This window comes from Podarcis filfolensis (genome assembly GCF_964270895.1).
Source record: "Podarcis filfolensis genome assembly, chromosome: 16".
Classification (NCBI taxonomy): Eukaryota; Metazoa; Chordata; class Lepidosauria; order Squamata; family Lacertidae; genus Podarcis; species Podarcis filfolensis.
Window position 1 is genome coordinate 5887641 of NC_139620.1, and position 13583 is coordinate 5901223.

At 43.8% G+C, this 13583-nt stretch overlaps 1 long non-coding RNA gene across 1 annotated transcript; it reads right to left on the reverse strand.

Annotated features, from left to right (window-relative positions):
* Positions 1 to 1803: 1803 nt before the first annotated feature.
* On the reverse strand, positions 1804 to 4441 carry LOC310751602. The gene is made up of 3 exons (XR_014542629.1): positions 4240 to 4441; positions 3620 to 3842; positions 1804 to 2411 (listed from the first exon to the last, which is right to left on the reverse strand). It is a non-coding gene; the product is annotated as an uncharacterized lncRNA (long non-coding RNA).
* Positions 4442 to 13583: the final 9142 nt, after the last annotated feature.

Genomic DNA, 13583 nt, shown 5'->3' on the forward strand with positions numbered 1-13583 from the left:
TTGCATTACTTTCTATGGGAAAACGTGCCTTGGTTTTGGAACGCTTTGGTTTTGGAATGGACTTCCAGGACAGATTAAGTTTAAAAACCAAGTTACCACTGTATTCTGAACATGCTGGCATGGCTTCCACCCCACTTCCCTTGGGGGGTGGGTGGGTGAGGTGTCCCCAGTTTTCCTTCATACAATTTTGGCTCAACAACTTTGCGGTTGTTGTTTCAGTGGTGTCCTTAGATAGGTAGGTAGGTAGATATTATTATGGTCAAAGACCAGCTCACATAACACAATAAAAACAGCGTTCAGAAAGATAAAATATACAATCAGAGCAGATTGCAGCAATAGCTCATGAGTTAAAATTGAGTTGTACACCTGTACAACTGAGATTTGGGCTACCATAAAAATTGATCCTGAGGTGCCCCAAAGGGCAACTTCAGCATTTCCCTAGTAAGCTATTTTATTCTAGAGGATGAACTGTGCCTACAAATCTGGGCACAGAATCTGGCTACCAGCCAGGTCATCTGGTGATCTTTGCCTAAGAGGAGAGAATTAAGTTTAGACTTGTCTGAAAGATTGGTGAGCCTCTTCAGCAAAGGATCAATCTGGATGCGAGGAAATAGGGAATATGTTGCTGGAGCGGCTACGTATCTCCCATTTTCTATTATTTTATAATCGGGGATCCCTTGTACAGTCCTGTTGTCTCTCTATGTCCATGATTCAGTGGTTTCCTTAAAAAAAAAGCTCACTCAACAACTTTGAGGGTGTCAGGAATTTTAATTTTTTAAAAAATATGGCAAGCCTACCCAGGTCTCTTCAGCAACTCCCAATAAAATATTTGGGAGGGAGGGTACCCCATATTGAGAACAATCAGATGTGGAGGGGACCAATCACAGAACCAAGCACAGCCCAGCTTTGATGGCTGGCAACTCCTGCTACTGTGGAGACGCAGGAGGGGGAAGCAGCCCTGGGCCAGTGGCAGCAGGAGGAGGAGGCTGAGTGCCAGAGAGGAGGAGCTGCCAACCATTGAAGCCACACTGCCACCACATTTGACTCTACCCCCCGGCTCCTCCCAGCACCATGTGCATGACATGTGTGCATCATTGGGCCCCTCAATCTTCTGCTCAAGTTTGTACCTCTGGAAGCTGCCTTGAACCCTAATGTGGGAGGGAAGGAAGGAAGGAAGGAAGGAAGGAAGGAAGGAAGGAAGGAAGGAGATGACTCGAGCATGGTAGAGATAAGTAGTCCTGGAGTTCTAAACTGGATTTAAGACAGCCTAAGGGACACAGCTGGTGCTGTGGGTTAAACCACAAAGCCTAGGACTTGCTGATCAGAAGGTCGGTGGTTTGAATCCCCGTGACGGGGTGAGCTCCTGTTGCTCGGTCCCTGCTCCTGCCAACCTAGCAGTTCGAAAGCACATCAAAGTGCAAGTAGATAAATAGATACCACTCCAGTGGGAAGGTAAACGGTGTTTCTGTGTGCTGCTCTGGTTCGCCAGAAGCAGCTTAGTCATGCTGGCCACATGACCCGGAAGCTGGACGCCGGCTCCTTCGGCCAATAAAGTGAGAAGAGCACCGCAACCCCAGAGTCGTCCACGAATGGACCTAGTGGTCAGGGGTCCCTTTACCTTTACTCTTAAATTGTGATTATTAGACTACATAACTAGGGGCTAAATTTCTGAAAGTGAAGTTTTTTCCTAATTTTTTCACCTGAGAAGTGGAAACCCATTTGGATTTAAAATGTAATTGTGGAAAAGACAGCTTCAGGATCAAGGACACCAACACAGTGGATTGTTGCAGAAAAGTCTATTTTTTATTGCATTCTACATATACAATAAAAGCAAGTTAAGAGGAGTTTCAGAAGTTGGGATCTGGGGATTTGTCCCCTCTACTGAGAAAGCAGTTGAAAACAGTGTGATAGACTCAAAATGCGATCCTCTCAAATTCATATCCCCCCACCTCCCCTCAGAAGGATTCCAGCAGTTAAAGCAATAGGACAACCTGCGGTAAGATTAATCAGGTAGCGAGAGAGAGTTGGACATTTTGCTCAGTGGTATGTTGGAAGGGAAAACAAAACAGCAGGCCTTGAATTCAGTGTTATTGGCAGTAATGTTGATTCTGCTGGGTGGATGCTCCTTTAGCAATTGCAGGTGAAGTGGGGGGATGGGCACACTCCCCTTAGCAGCATTTCTTGCTTGGGACACAACACTGCTGAATTTGAGCACAGCAGCCATGGGACTTGGGAGAACAGCAGGACTGCATGGATTGCATGGGTGAACAGCAAGAACAGCAGCAGGAACGCATGGACTGGACACCGCTGTATGGCACGCAGCAGTAGACTACTCTGGTTCCTCCATGCCCATGGCAGCCGCAAGAGTCAGAATGGCCACAGCAGCCCATCTTTGTGGAGTGGAAGCAAAGCTGGGGAGAAGAGGAAGAAGAATGGGGCATATCAGCAAGCAGCAACAGCATCCACATGAAATCAGAACTGCACTGAGAATACAACTAGGGCTCTCCTGAATGAGACAGAATGTCAGAACATAGGAAGCTGCCTTAAACAGAGACAGATCTCCAGTGTTTGAAGCAGGGGTCTTTTCCAGCCCCAACTGGAGATGTTGAGGATCAAACCTAAGACCTTCTGTGTACAAAGCAGATGCTATGCTACTGAGCTACGGTCCTTGTCCTATGAATAAAGTAAGATGCCTGCTGTATAGTTGTATAGTTACTTATTTCCTTGACATCTGATGGGAGGGCATTCCCACTACCAAGAAGGCCCTCTACCTTGTTCCTTGTACCTTCACTTATTGCACCTTCACTTATTGCCAGAAGGCCCTTGGGTCTGGACTTCAGTGTCTGAGCTGGACGATGGGGGTAGAGATTCTCCTTCAGGTATAGAAGGCCGAGGCCATTGAGGGCTTTAAAGCTCAGCACCAACACTTTGGATTGTGCTCGGAAACATACTGGGAGCCAATGTAGATCCTTCAGGACTGATGTTATAAGGTCCTGGTGGCTGCTCCCAGTCTAGCTGCTGCATTCTGGATTAGTTGTAGTTTCCGAGTCACCTTCAAAGTTAGCTAGCTCAGTACTAGTAGTGTCTCTCCAGGGTTTCAAGTTGGTGGTATCTCCCAGCTTTACCTGGAGATACTGGGGATTGAAGGTTTGTAAATCAGGTACACTATCACTGAGAATGGTCATTTTACTTCAGGAGGCTGCTTGCTATGTAGGGCAATTAGCTGCCTCTAAGGAGATAAGGAAAAACCTTCTAGATAAGACCATTGAGTCCACTGACTCCAGGGAGACCTTTTCAAAATGGCCAACCCAATTCTCCAAAGGGCAAGTCCAGAAGTCAATGGAATACAACTTAGGTTTCATAGCTTTCTAGGGGGAGAAGGGGACCTTCAATCTCATCGATTCTGTCCCAAATCCCTCCTCAGTGCAGGATCTGTTCAACCAGGATGTGAGGGCAGCATCCCTGATGATTCTAGTTCAGCCTCTGCTCAAATCTCTCCAGTAAAGGAGAAGATAATAATATAAGAAAATAGCCCTGCTAGATAAGGCCAAGGCCCCATCTGGTCCAGCATCCTGTTCTCACAGCAGCCAACTAAATACCTCTGAGAGAGTCCACTCACCTCGAACGCAGGTGGGAGATGGTGATTCTGATGACTCCAAGTGTATGACTAGAGATCCCTGGGACAAGGGGAGCTTTATATATGCTGTCCAGAACACTTATCTCCTAGGATAAGTGTGAGGCTCCACCCAAGCATTGCAAACTCTTCATGAACCATGAGGGCACATGTTACATTGCTGTCACCACACCGTCTTCCGGTTTATGCTTCTTGTCTTAATTCATGTCTATTAAAAAATGATTGTAATCGCTGGCTTAATGACAACCTAATACACAGGCCAGTCCCAGAAAAGAGTTTATTGGGGTGTGTGGAATTTAATGGCGGGAAATCATGGGTCTTGCCTGGGGCGTTATGGACACTAGTTCAATCCTACCTAGTCAAATTCCAATAAGTGTCTATCAGTGCCTCAAAGTTTCCATTGCTTGGTGCTTTAGGGTTTATGTGACCTAAGTTTCCAGATCTCTCTGATGCATTTGTCCAGGGTAGCAAATATCAAAATGGTATAACTGTACAATAAAAAATCAAATTAATAAAAAAACCACATTTTTTAAAAAAATCTAAAACATTTGAAAACATTCAGAATATCTAAAACCAAACCAAACCAAACCAAACCAAACCCATACCCTCATTGTTTCACAGTTGTCACCACTGGCACCTGTCAGCCACTCAATGTTTATGTGTTGACTGCTATATCAGAAAGTTCTGACTAACATCTTGAGTTGAGACACCTGCTTGGCCACTAAAAAGGTAAAGGGCCCCTGACAGTTAAGTCCAGTCACAAACAACTCTGGGGAACAGAATTCTGAATCAAGGCTTCTTTGGTATCTGAGGACCAGTGCAGTTTTAATATAGAGTGGAACCTCGGTTTTCGAATGTAATCCATTCCGGAAGACTGTTCAACTTCTGAAATGTTCAAAAACTGAAGCCTGCATTTCCGGAAGCATTCAGTACAGAAAACTCAGTACAAGAAGCCACATAGCATAGCCACATTGTAGTTGGACATGTTAATTTTGTTGAAGGAAGTAATGGGCTTAGAAACCACTCTTAGTCCATTGCTTCCTTCACCCAATAACATGAACTAGCAATGTAGTCTCTTTCTGTGCTAAGGCCATCCATAACTTTGCCATTATAGCAGTAGAATCTTAAGAGATGGCCAGAGCACTGTCTAATCCTGTTTTGTTGGATGAATTTCAGTTGGTGTAGTTTGAGGATGTGGAAAAGGCACTTGGATCAGTTCAAGGAACTACCTGCAACCTGGGCCCTTCTTGGCTGATTACATCTAGCAGGGTGGAAACAGCTGTCTGGGCCAGGAAGGTGGGCCATGCCTCTTTACAAGAGGGGTGGTTTCCACCTGTTTGAAAGAGGCAATACTGCTCCTTAAGAAACCATACCTAGATTCTGAGACCCTAAGCAACTACTGGTCACTTGCCAGCCTACCTTTTGGGGGCAAGGTTCTTAAGTGGGTGGTCACTGACCAGATCCAGGCACTCTTGGAGGAGACTGATTTTCTAGATCCATTTCAGTCAGGGTTTTGGGTTGGTTTTCCCATACAAACTACCCTGGGAATAGGGGTAATATATCCCTGTTAACCCCCCCTTGACTTCTCAGCAGCTATTGATACCATTGGCCATAGTATCCTCCTGGAGAGGCTATCCAAGTTGGAGGTGAGTGGCACCACTTTGCAGTGGTTCCAGTCATACTGGGATGGTTGTCTTCAATTGGTGATGCTTGGGGAAGTGTTATTCAGCACCATGAGGCCTTCATTGGGGGTTCCCTCAAAGGTTCAATTCAATTGCCCTGTGTTGTTTCTCATATATAGATAGATGATAGATAGATAGATAGATAGATAGATAGATAGATAGATAGTCATCCAGAGGTTTTCTAGTTTGTTGTCAGCTGTATGCTGAACTCTGGGAATTATATTTCTGAAAGGGGAATCAGGGACCTACTAACAACTCTCAGCCACCTTAACAAACTGCAGTTCCTAAGATTATAGTTAACAAACTACAGTGGTACCTCGGGTTACATACGCTTCAGGTTACAGACTCCGCTAACCCAGAAATAGTACCTTGGGTTAAGAACTTTGCTTCAGGATGAGAACAGAAATTGTGCAGTGGTGGCGCAGCAGCAGCAGGAGGCCCCATTAGCTAAAGTGGTACCTCAGGTTACGAAAAGTTTCAGGTTAAGAACAAACCTCCAGAACAAATTAAGTGTGGTGTAGTGGTTAAGAGCGGTAGTCACGTAATCTGGTGAACCGGGTTCGCTTCCCCGCTCCTCCACCTGCAGCTGCTGGGTGACCTTAGGACAGTCACACTTCTCTGAAGTCTCTCAGCCCCACTCACCTCACAGAGTGTTTGTTGTGGGGGAGGAAGGGAAAGGAGAATGTTAGCAGCTTTGAGACTCCTGAAGGGGAGTGAAAGGCGGGATATCAAATCCAAACTCTTCTTCTTCTTCTTCTTCACTGTATAGTTCTGATCCACTTTCATTTCTCTTGTCTTTCAAGTTGTCTCAGACGGTGTCAGGCATCTGCCAGCAGCTCCCACGGTCGGTTGCCCAGGAATGTACGAAGACAAGGAAATGTTTCATACCACCTGCTTTTTATTCAGTATTTACAGAGAGAGGCTTTGGAACCCAGCCTCTTGGATAATGGCGTTGTGGCCCACCCCCGCCATCTCTCCCACTTCCTCATTTGTCATCTCTACGAGTGCTGATGAGTGCCATCTGCCTTTCAGCTATTTGCTCTTCTACTTTCAAGTCTCGCTGGGTTCTGGGAGTGGGGTCTGGAATGCTTTCTAAATACACTGTGTCCATCAGCTGTTATCCTCCTGGTGCTTCCTTCTCCTTCTCCCCCTCTCCCATTATTCCCCAAGTTTCCCCCTCATCTGCCTCTGAGCTGTGACCTCCCTCAAACCCCTGTTGTGATTCTGAACTTCTTCCTCTTCTCTGGAAGAATCAGGCTGGGGAGACGGTTTCCACCATTCTACCTCTGCCCTGTCCCTGACATCCAGTAAGGTCCTTGGTTGCAGGGATTTTTTTTGTTTTGTGCTTATCTTAAAACCATTGTGTCTTTTTAAATTTTTATTTCATTTTAATACATCACATACAAAAAAGAAGTATGAAGATAAACAAATATCCATCACCTCCTAACAACTAAGAAAAAATAAAAAATAAAAAACAACAACCACAACACCACCACCAATAAATTAAATAGTGCTCACGATACATTTAACATAAAGATGACTTTTCCTATATAGCTGACTTCACATCTACTCCTTACTTCTATTTCTCGTCCATTATTCACTGCCATATTATAACATGTTTTGGCTTTAATATTATTTATTCTATCCTAGGTTTTCCATCAAACTTAAAACTCCTACTGAAGTTATTCAAATGCTGCTACAGACTTAAACTGTCATTACTATTTTTCAAATAGATTTTTAAAACTTCCCATTTTGTGATCAATACTACCTTTGATTTATTTTTTATTCTTTCTGATAAATCGTCTAATTCTGCATATTTGGTCATTTTTTGAATCCACTCTGATCTAGAGGGGACTTTATCGCAATAAGTATTTTTGCTGCAACCATAGCATAGAGAAAAAGTTCTTTTATTTTTTTAGGGATATCCAGATCTGTGATTCCTAATAGAAAAGCTTCTGGTTTCTTGCTGAAAGATATTTTTAACATTTCTTCCATTGTTTCTTTTGATGGTGTTATCATTATGGTTCATAACCAAACTAGGACTGGGGAGTGTCAAACCTTGTTTCACACTGTCTGAGCACAGTTTAATCTCTCAGACTAATCTTATCTCTCAGACTCATCTACCTCAGGTGATTGTTAGGAGAAAGGTGGGAGCCATTCCCGCTACCTTGAAGTCCTTAGAAGAATGTTGAATCATAAATTAAATAAGAAAAGATAGGGCTCTTCTATATTGGTCCAATCCAGCATTTAGGAGTGGCCCCAACCCCATGTGATCTGTAGCAGATCCAACCTGATTTGACAGCCCTCGATCACTGTAAGTAGGCCTGATCCAATCTGGGTGAATCAGGATCACCTCAACTTGCTCTGGCTGAATCCCTGGTTGATCCAAATTGACCACAGACCTAATAAATATACACCCACCACATGTTTATTGATCATATCAATTGCATCCCAGACATGAACCCCGGAAGTCTTGTCATAAAATCATCTTCTGGTGTTATGGCTCTCTGACTCAGCTTTCAGGGAAGAAAGAATTAGTTTTGCCCTGTAGATGATTAAAAACTATGCGTGGAAAATAATAACGATGTCATTCTGACCCTATCCCCAAAGGCAGTTTAGAGGCCTGTTGTTAAAAGAAGATTGCTAGGTTGCTGTGACCTCAGGTGATTTGCTGACTAGGTTCAAGATGAATTATGATACCTGGGACCAGCATGCCTTGTATTTTCCTGTCACATTCCCCAACAATTCCACAGTAAAGATAGCACAACTTAATCCATGTGAGTCATAGAAGTTGGGAGGACCAGCTGAACCATCTAGTTCAACCTACTTTCTTAAGGAATGTCTATAAAACACAAGAAGATGCCTTTGGCTGAATCAATGCATTGACCGACCTTACCTGGGCATTGTCTGCTCAGGTAGCATAGCACCTTTTCAAGGTGTCAGTCAGAGAGAGGACATTCATTTCCTTCTTTCTTTCTGGAAAGAAGCCAAAGTCCCAGCAAAGGGAGAATGGATACGAAAACTTATGGAATATGCAGAAATGGCGAACCTTACCAGAAGAATAAGAAATCAAGATAACAAATTTTTCATATAAGAATGGAAATGGTTTATTGAATATTTACAGATAAATTGTAAACAGATAAAAACATTGGTGGGATTACAGTAATAACCTGCAGTTTCATGAGTGTATATTTAAAAGAGATAAACAAATGAGGAAATTAAGTTAATTCCGATAGGTAGAAGATACTAAAAATAAATTTAAGGAACCGTAGAAAGAGGAGGAAGGAAGTCAATTTTTGAAATGTCAAAATGATTGCAAAATTAGTGAAATGTATAAACTTGAAAAGTATTATTATTATTATTATTATTATTATTATTATTATTGAGGACATTCCTATCACAATGTAATTAATCATCGCCTGTAGACATATTAGGCTGCCATCTTGCTGAAACTTAGTGGGTCAATTCCTGGGTGGTTGATTACCTGTATGACACAAATATGGTGCCTTTTGGTTTCATGATGAAAGGAAGATGAGATATGAATGGTCCTTTTTGTGGGAGGGGGAAATACGGTTGATATCTATCTAATGTTAGCCCTACTCACAGTAGATCCACAGAAACCAATGGAATTCAGTTAACCATGGTCATTCATTTCAAAGGGTTCTTCAAAGTAGGACAGTAGGACAGCAGCATCTACAGAGGACTGCACTGGCCTCCAGTGCTTTAGATATCTCATGTAGGAAGGGGTGTTAAATTTCATAGTGCAATTTGCCTTGGTACATGAATGAAGATAGAGAATGCAGCCCGCTCCAAAGAAAAGATCCCTATGGAGACTGAATCCCAAAAGGTATTACTGCCCTTATGTCGATTTGAAGATTGAAAAACCAAAATATAAACCCAAAGCAATCAAGGGTGATCTCCAGGGGAGCAGAGAGGCGGTGTATTCCCCTTGCTCCTCAGAAGCTATTAGAGCAGACAGTCTTACTGTTCAATTAGAGGAGGAAGCAAAAAGCTTTAGGACTTTAATTTTGCAAGATGAGCATGGGAAGGGCAGGCAGCAGGTGTTCAACTCTCTTTCAAGGACATAAATCCAGTTCAGGCTGCACAGCTGTAATTCTGTCCTGAGTTTCCCTTACCACCCCTTCATTCCACAGCAATTCAGTTTCATCGCCCGCCAGCAAGTAGATTGGATACAGTTTGACGAAACTACAGAATAGGATGCAAATGGTTAAACAGCAGCAGGATTAAGAAAGGCTGGAAGGAGGTGGGAAAGGAAGTGAGGTCTGGTTGTGATGGAATGGCAAGGAGGAAGGAGAAGAGAAGACTTAAGAGGTTACAGGAGAAGCTACAGGAGAGGCAGGTCTGGTGGTATCAATGTCTTCAACACCAACACACTAAGGAACAAGTACCTCTGGTCAGTCATTCTATGGAAACTAAGGTGTATGAAATGTTTGTAACTGCAAAAAAGAGAGAGAAGAAAAGCTGCAAAACCCCCAAGAGGTCCAACTTCTACGAGTTTAGAACTTTATTGGAGAACAGCATAAGAATGGGCTCTAGACACCAAGGTAAATATAGGAACACCATTTACGCAAGCTTCACATATTTTGTCGAATGAAAGAAGAGGAGAATCTTTCAATAGCGTGACACAGGGAAGTTGAAAGCTTTGCACTGCAAGATTAGGCACATCTACTCAGAAGTATCTCCTACTGAGCTCAATGGGGATTGCACCCAGGTAAGTATGCTTAGGGCTGCTGCTTTAGGTAGCTAATTCACAGTGGAGATTGTGCAAAGAAAACATTGTGGCCATGAGATCAGTGATGTTGCTGGAGATGTTCTTCCGTCTTCTAAAAGGTTCTAGGCTTGCTTGAACATCCAGAGTTTCTATAGCTGCATTTCTTGGAGCAGGGGTTCCTGCAGCATTTGGTCTGAGAGCAGCTGGGGAAGTGGCAAGACTTAGCACAGCCACAAGAGGGAGCACAACAGCAGGGGACGCTGTAACCCAAATACTGGTCACGGCAAAGGGGAGTGGCAGGGGGCAGAGCAGCTCATAACTATAAGAAAAGGTGAATACAACTGAGATCAATTTGAATGCTTTTAGAATTTTATTGGAGGCCTCCAAAAGGACCCTGCACCCCAAGACAAACATGGGCACCATCTACCCAACATTTACTTTACATTTCATTTGTTAAGAGGTAAAAGGAAAGAAGGGAATGACCCAACACTGGAGTGAAAGAGGGAGGTTCAAAAGCTTTGCATTGCAAGATTATCATATTTACAGCGGTACCTCAGGTTACATACGCCTCAGGTTACATACGCTTCAGGTTACAGACTCTGCTAACCCAGAAATAGTACCTCGGGTTAAGAACTTTGCTTTAGGATGAGAACAGAAATTGTGCGGCGGCAGCGGGAGGCCCCGTTAGCTAAAGTGGTACCTCAGGTTAAGAACAGTTTCTGGTTAAGAATGGACCTCCAGAACGAATTAAGTTCTTAACCCGAGGTACCACTGTACTTGTGAGTAACTCTAGTTGAGCTGAATTGTTCTTGATCTGGATTAAGCATGTAGTTAATGTCCCGATGGGGACACTGGATGGGCAGAGAAAACTTGCGGCCATAAGAGCATCGCAGCTGGCGGTGGAGATGTCATTCCGGTTTCCATAACGTTCTGATCTAGACTTGCTCATAATTCCGGGATTTCCTTAGCAGCATTTCTTGACTTGAGCGCAGCAGGGGGTGCAGCAAGACTTGGAGCAGCAACAGGGGACACAGCAGCAGGCAGGCTTGGAGCAGCAGCAAGGGGCGCAGCAGCAGGCAGGCTTGGAGCAGCAGCAAGGGGCGCAGCAGCAGCAGGGAGCACAGCAGGGGGTGCAGCAGGGGGTGCAGCAGGAGTTGCTGCCACCAGATGGGACACAGCAAATGATGGTTCCTGAATTAGACGAAGAGCCACAGCAATCACAGCCCATCTTGGTTGGAGAGAAGGCAAGCACTGGCGGAAAAAAAATAGTGGTGTGGTTTTATTTGAGGATAGGTGACATGTGGTTCAGTTCCTTATCTTCTTCTTTGTTCTTTGGCAATCACTCGTAGCCGAGTAAGATTGTCTCCCACGGACATGGTTTTAACATTGAGTCCATAAGTGACTGTGGAGGCCAATTCTGGATCCACACGTCCTTCCACAGTGGGGACATTGGTTCCCGGGTGGGAGTGTACAAATAGGGATGGACAACTGTGCTTATTTTGAATTTTTGCTCTCTCTCTTACCCCATTTTAACATGCTGTTTACTGCATTTCTACATCAGCTTACTCCCCCCTAATTTAAAATATAACTTACTTAACAAACTGTTTTCGTTTATTTTTCTCCTAATATACCTTTTGGGTTGTTTGCAACCCCCCCCCCCACAACCCTACACTAAACACCCCATATAATGCATTTTTCATGATATTAGCATTTTAATGTGCATTTCCCACGATATTTGCCCAACACAGAGATACAATGTATGCTCTGAGATGTAAAAAGTGGAGCTATGTCATTTCTGACAGCAGACTAATGTTTTGGATAGACATTGGGTTCCCTCCAACAAAATTATGCTCCACTGAAATTGATGGGCCAAAGTTAGTCGTGACGTTTATTTTCAAGGGGTCAACTAACTTGGATCCATTTATCTCAGTAGATGTACTCTAAGTAGCATTTAGTTGCCGACCAGCCATAGCATTTCTTCCATTTAGAACTAATCACAGCTCGTGCGCCTAAGACAATGAGCTATGGCTTAAGGAGCTCCTATTTCAATTTTTTATTGGCCATGAAGTCCATAAGTGGATGTAGAAAAAAACCACAATATCTCAACCTCAATCCCTTATCCCCAACCTGCAAAACAACCCAGGGCTGTTAGTGGGTGGCTAACCTGAAGACAGCCCTGTTTAGGGAAGTTTTTTGATGTTTGATGTTTTATCATGTTTTTAATATTCTGTTGGGAGCCGCTAAGAGTGGCTGAGGAAACTCAGCCAGATGGGCGGGGTATAAATAATAATTATTATTATTATGGTTTGCCATATGCTGTTGGGACTCAGCCAGCATGGCCAATAGTCAGGGATGAGAGCTATAGCCCAGCAACAACTGAACGGTCAAAGCTTAGCCACTCAGGGATTACAACAGGTGTGGGTACCTTTTGGTCTTTCAGTTGCTGCTGAACTACAATTCCCATGATTTCTGGCCATTGACTATGCTGGCTGGGACTGATGGGAGTTGTAGTACAGCAACAGCTGGAAGGCCAAAAGTTCCCTACACTTGACATGACACTTTTAATGGGAGACGCCAGGGATTGAACCTGGGACTTTCAACATGCAAAGCAATGCCCTATACCTTTAAGTTAATGGTCCCTCCTGTAAGATTGATAGTTTGGTTAAAAGAAGAGTTCGTAGACCAGATGTGGAGAACCTTCAGCCCTCCATCAGCTCCAGCAAGCATGGGCAATGGCCAGGGCTGGAATTTGTAGTTCAGCAACATCCATCAGGCCATTCCTGCCATAGACTCTACCAAAGGAAATTCCCCCCTCCATAATGAACAATTTGTGAAATTCTCCTTACCTTCTTAAGCAGAGAGACGTCGAGTGGAACGGAAGCCAATGGATCAAATGAATGAGGAACCAATGTCCTGAGACCTTTTATACAGCTCCTTGCATCCTCCCCCTTAGGAAGTGAGGCATCATGGAGGAACAGCAAGTTCTCCAATAACCACCTGCGGACATGCCCTCTTTCGGTTTGATTCAATTCACATTCCTCATTACAAATTGTTTTATGGCGGTGTATTCTTCTGTGGATCCCTTCCCACCGTCACAGGGTCAATCCCAGGCTAGAACACATGCAGAAGTTTAATTTTAAAATAAGTATCATTGTAGGGTTTCCTTAAGCCATTAAGTGCCTTCATGACTGCCATCCTATAGCTAGAGACCATAATTATTAGCCAAGTAACCATAGAGGGGACCTTTATTGCTAGAAGTCAATGTTGTCCTTTTGTGGCATGTAATTAGCCATAACGTGGTTATTTTGCAGGGACTGGGTAGGAGAAGCTCTTTTCACATGCAATCCCTGGTTTGTTATATTCTGGATTTGGCCCTCCTGACTTCAGTCTTATTAAGGAGGATTTAAGAAAATAAGAACACGCCAATGGGCTGTCTAATCCCCTGTCCTGTTCTCACAGTGGCCATTCAGATCCCTGTGGGAAACCCACATACAGAGCCCAAGCCCAAGAGGATCCTCCTGGTGTTCAGAAGAAT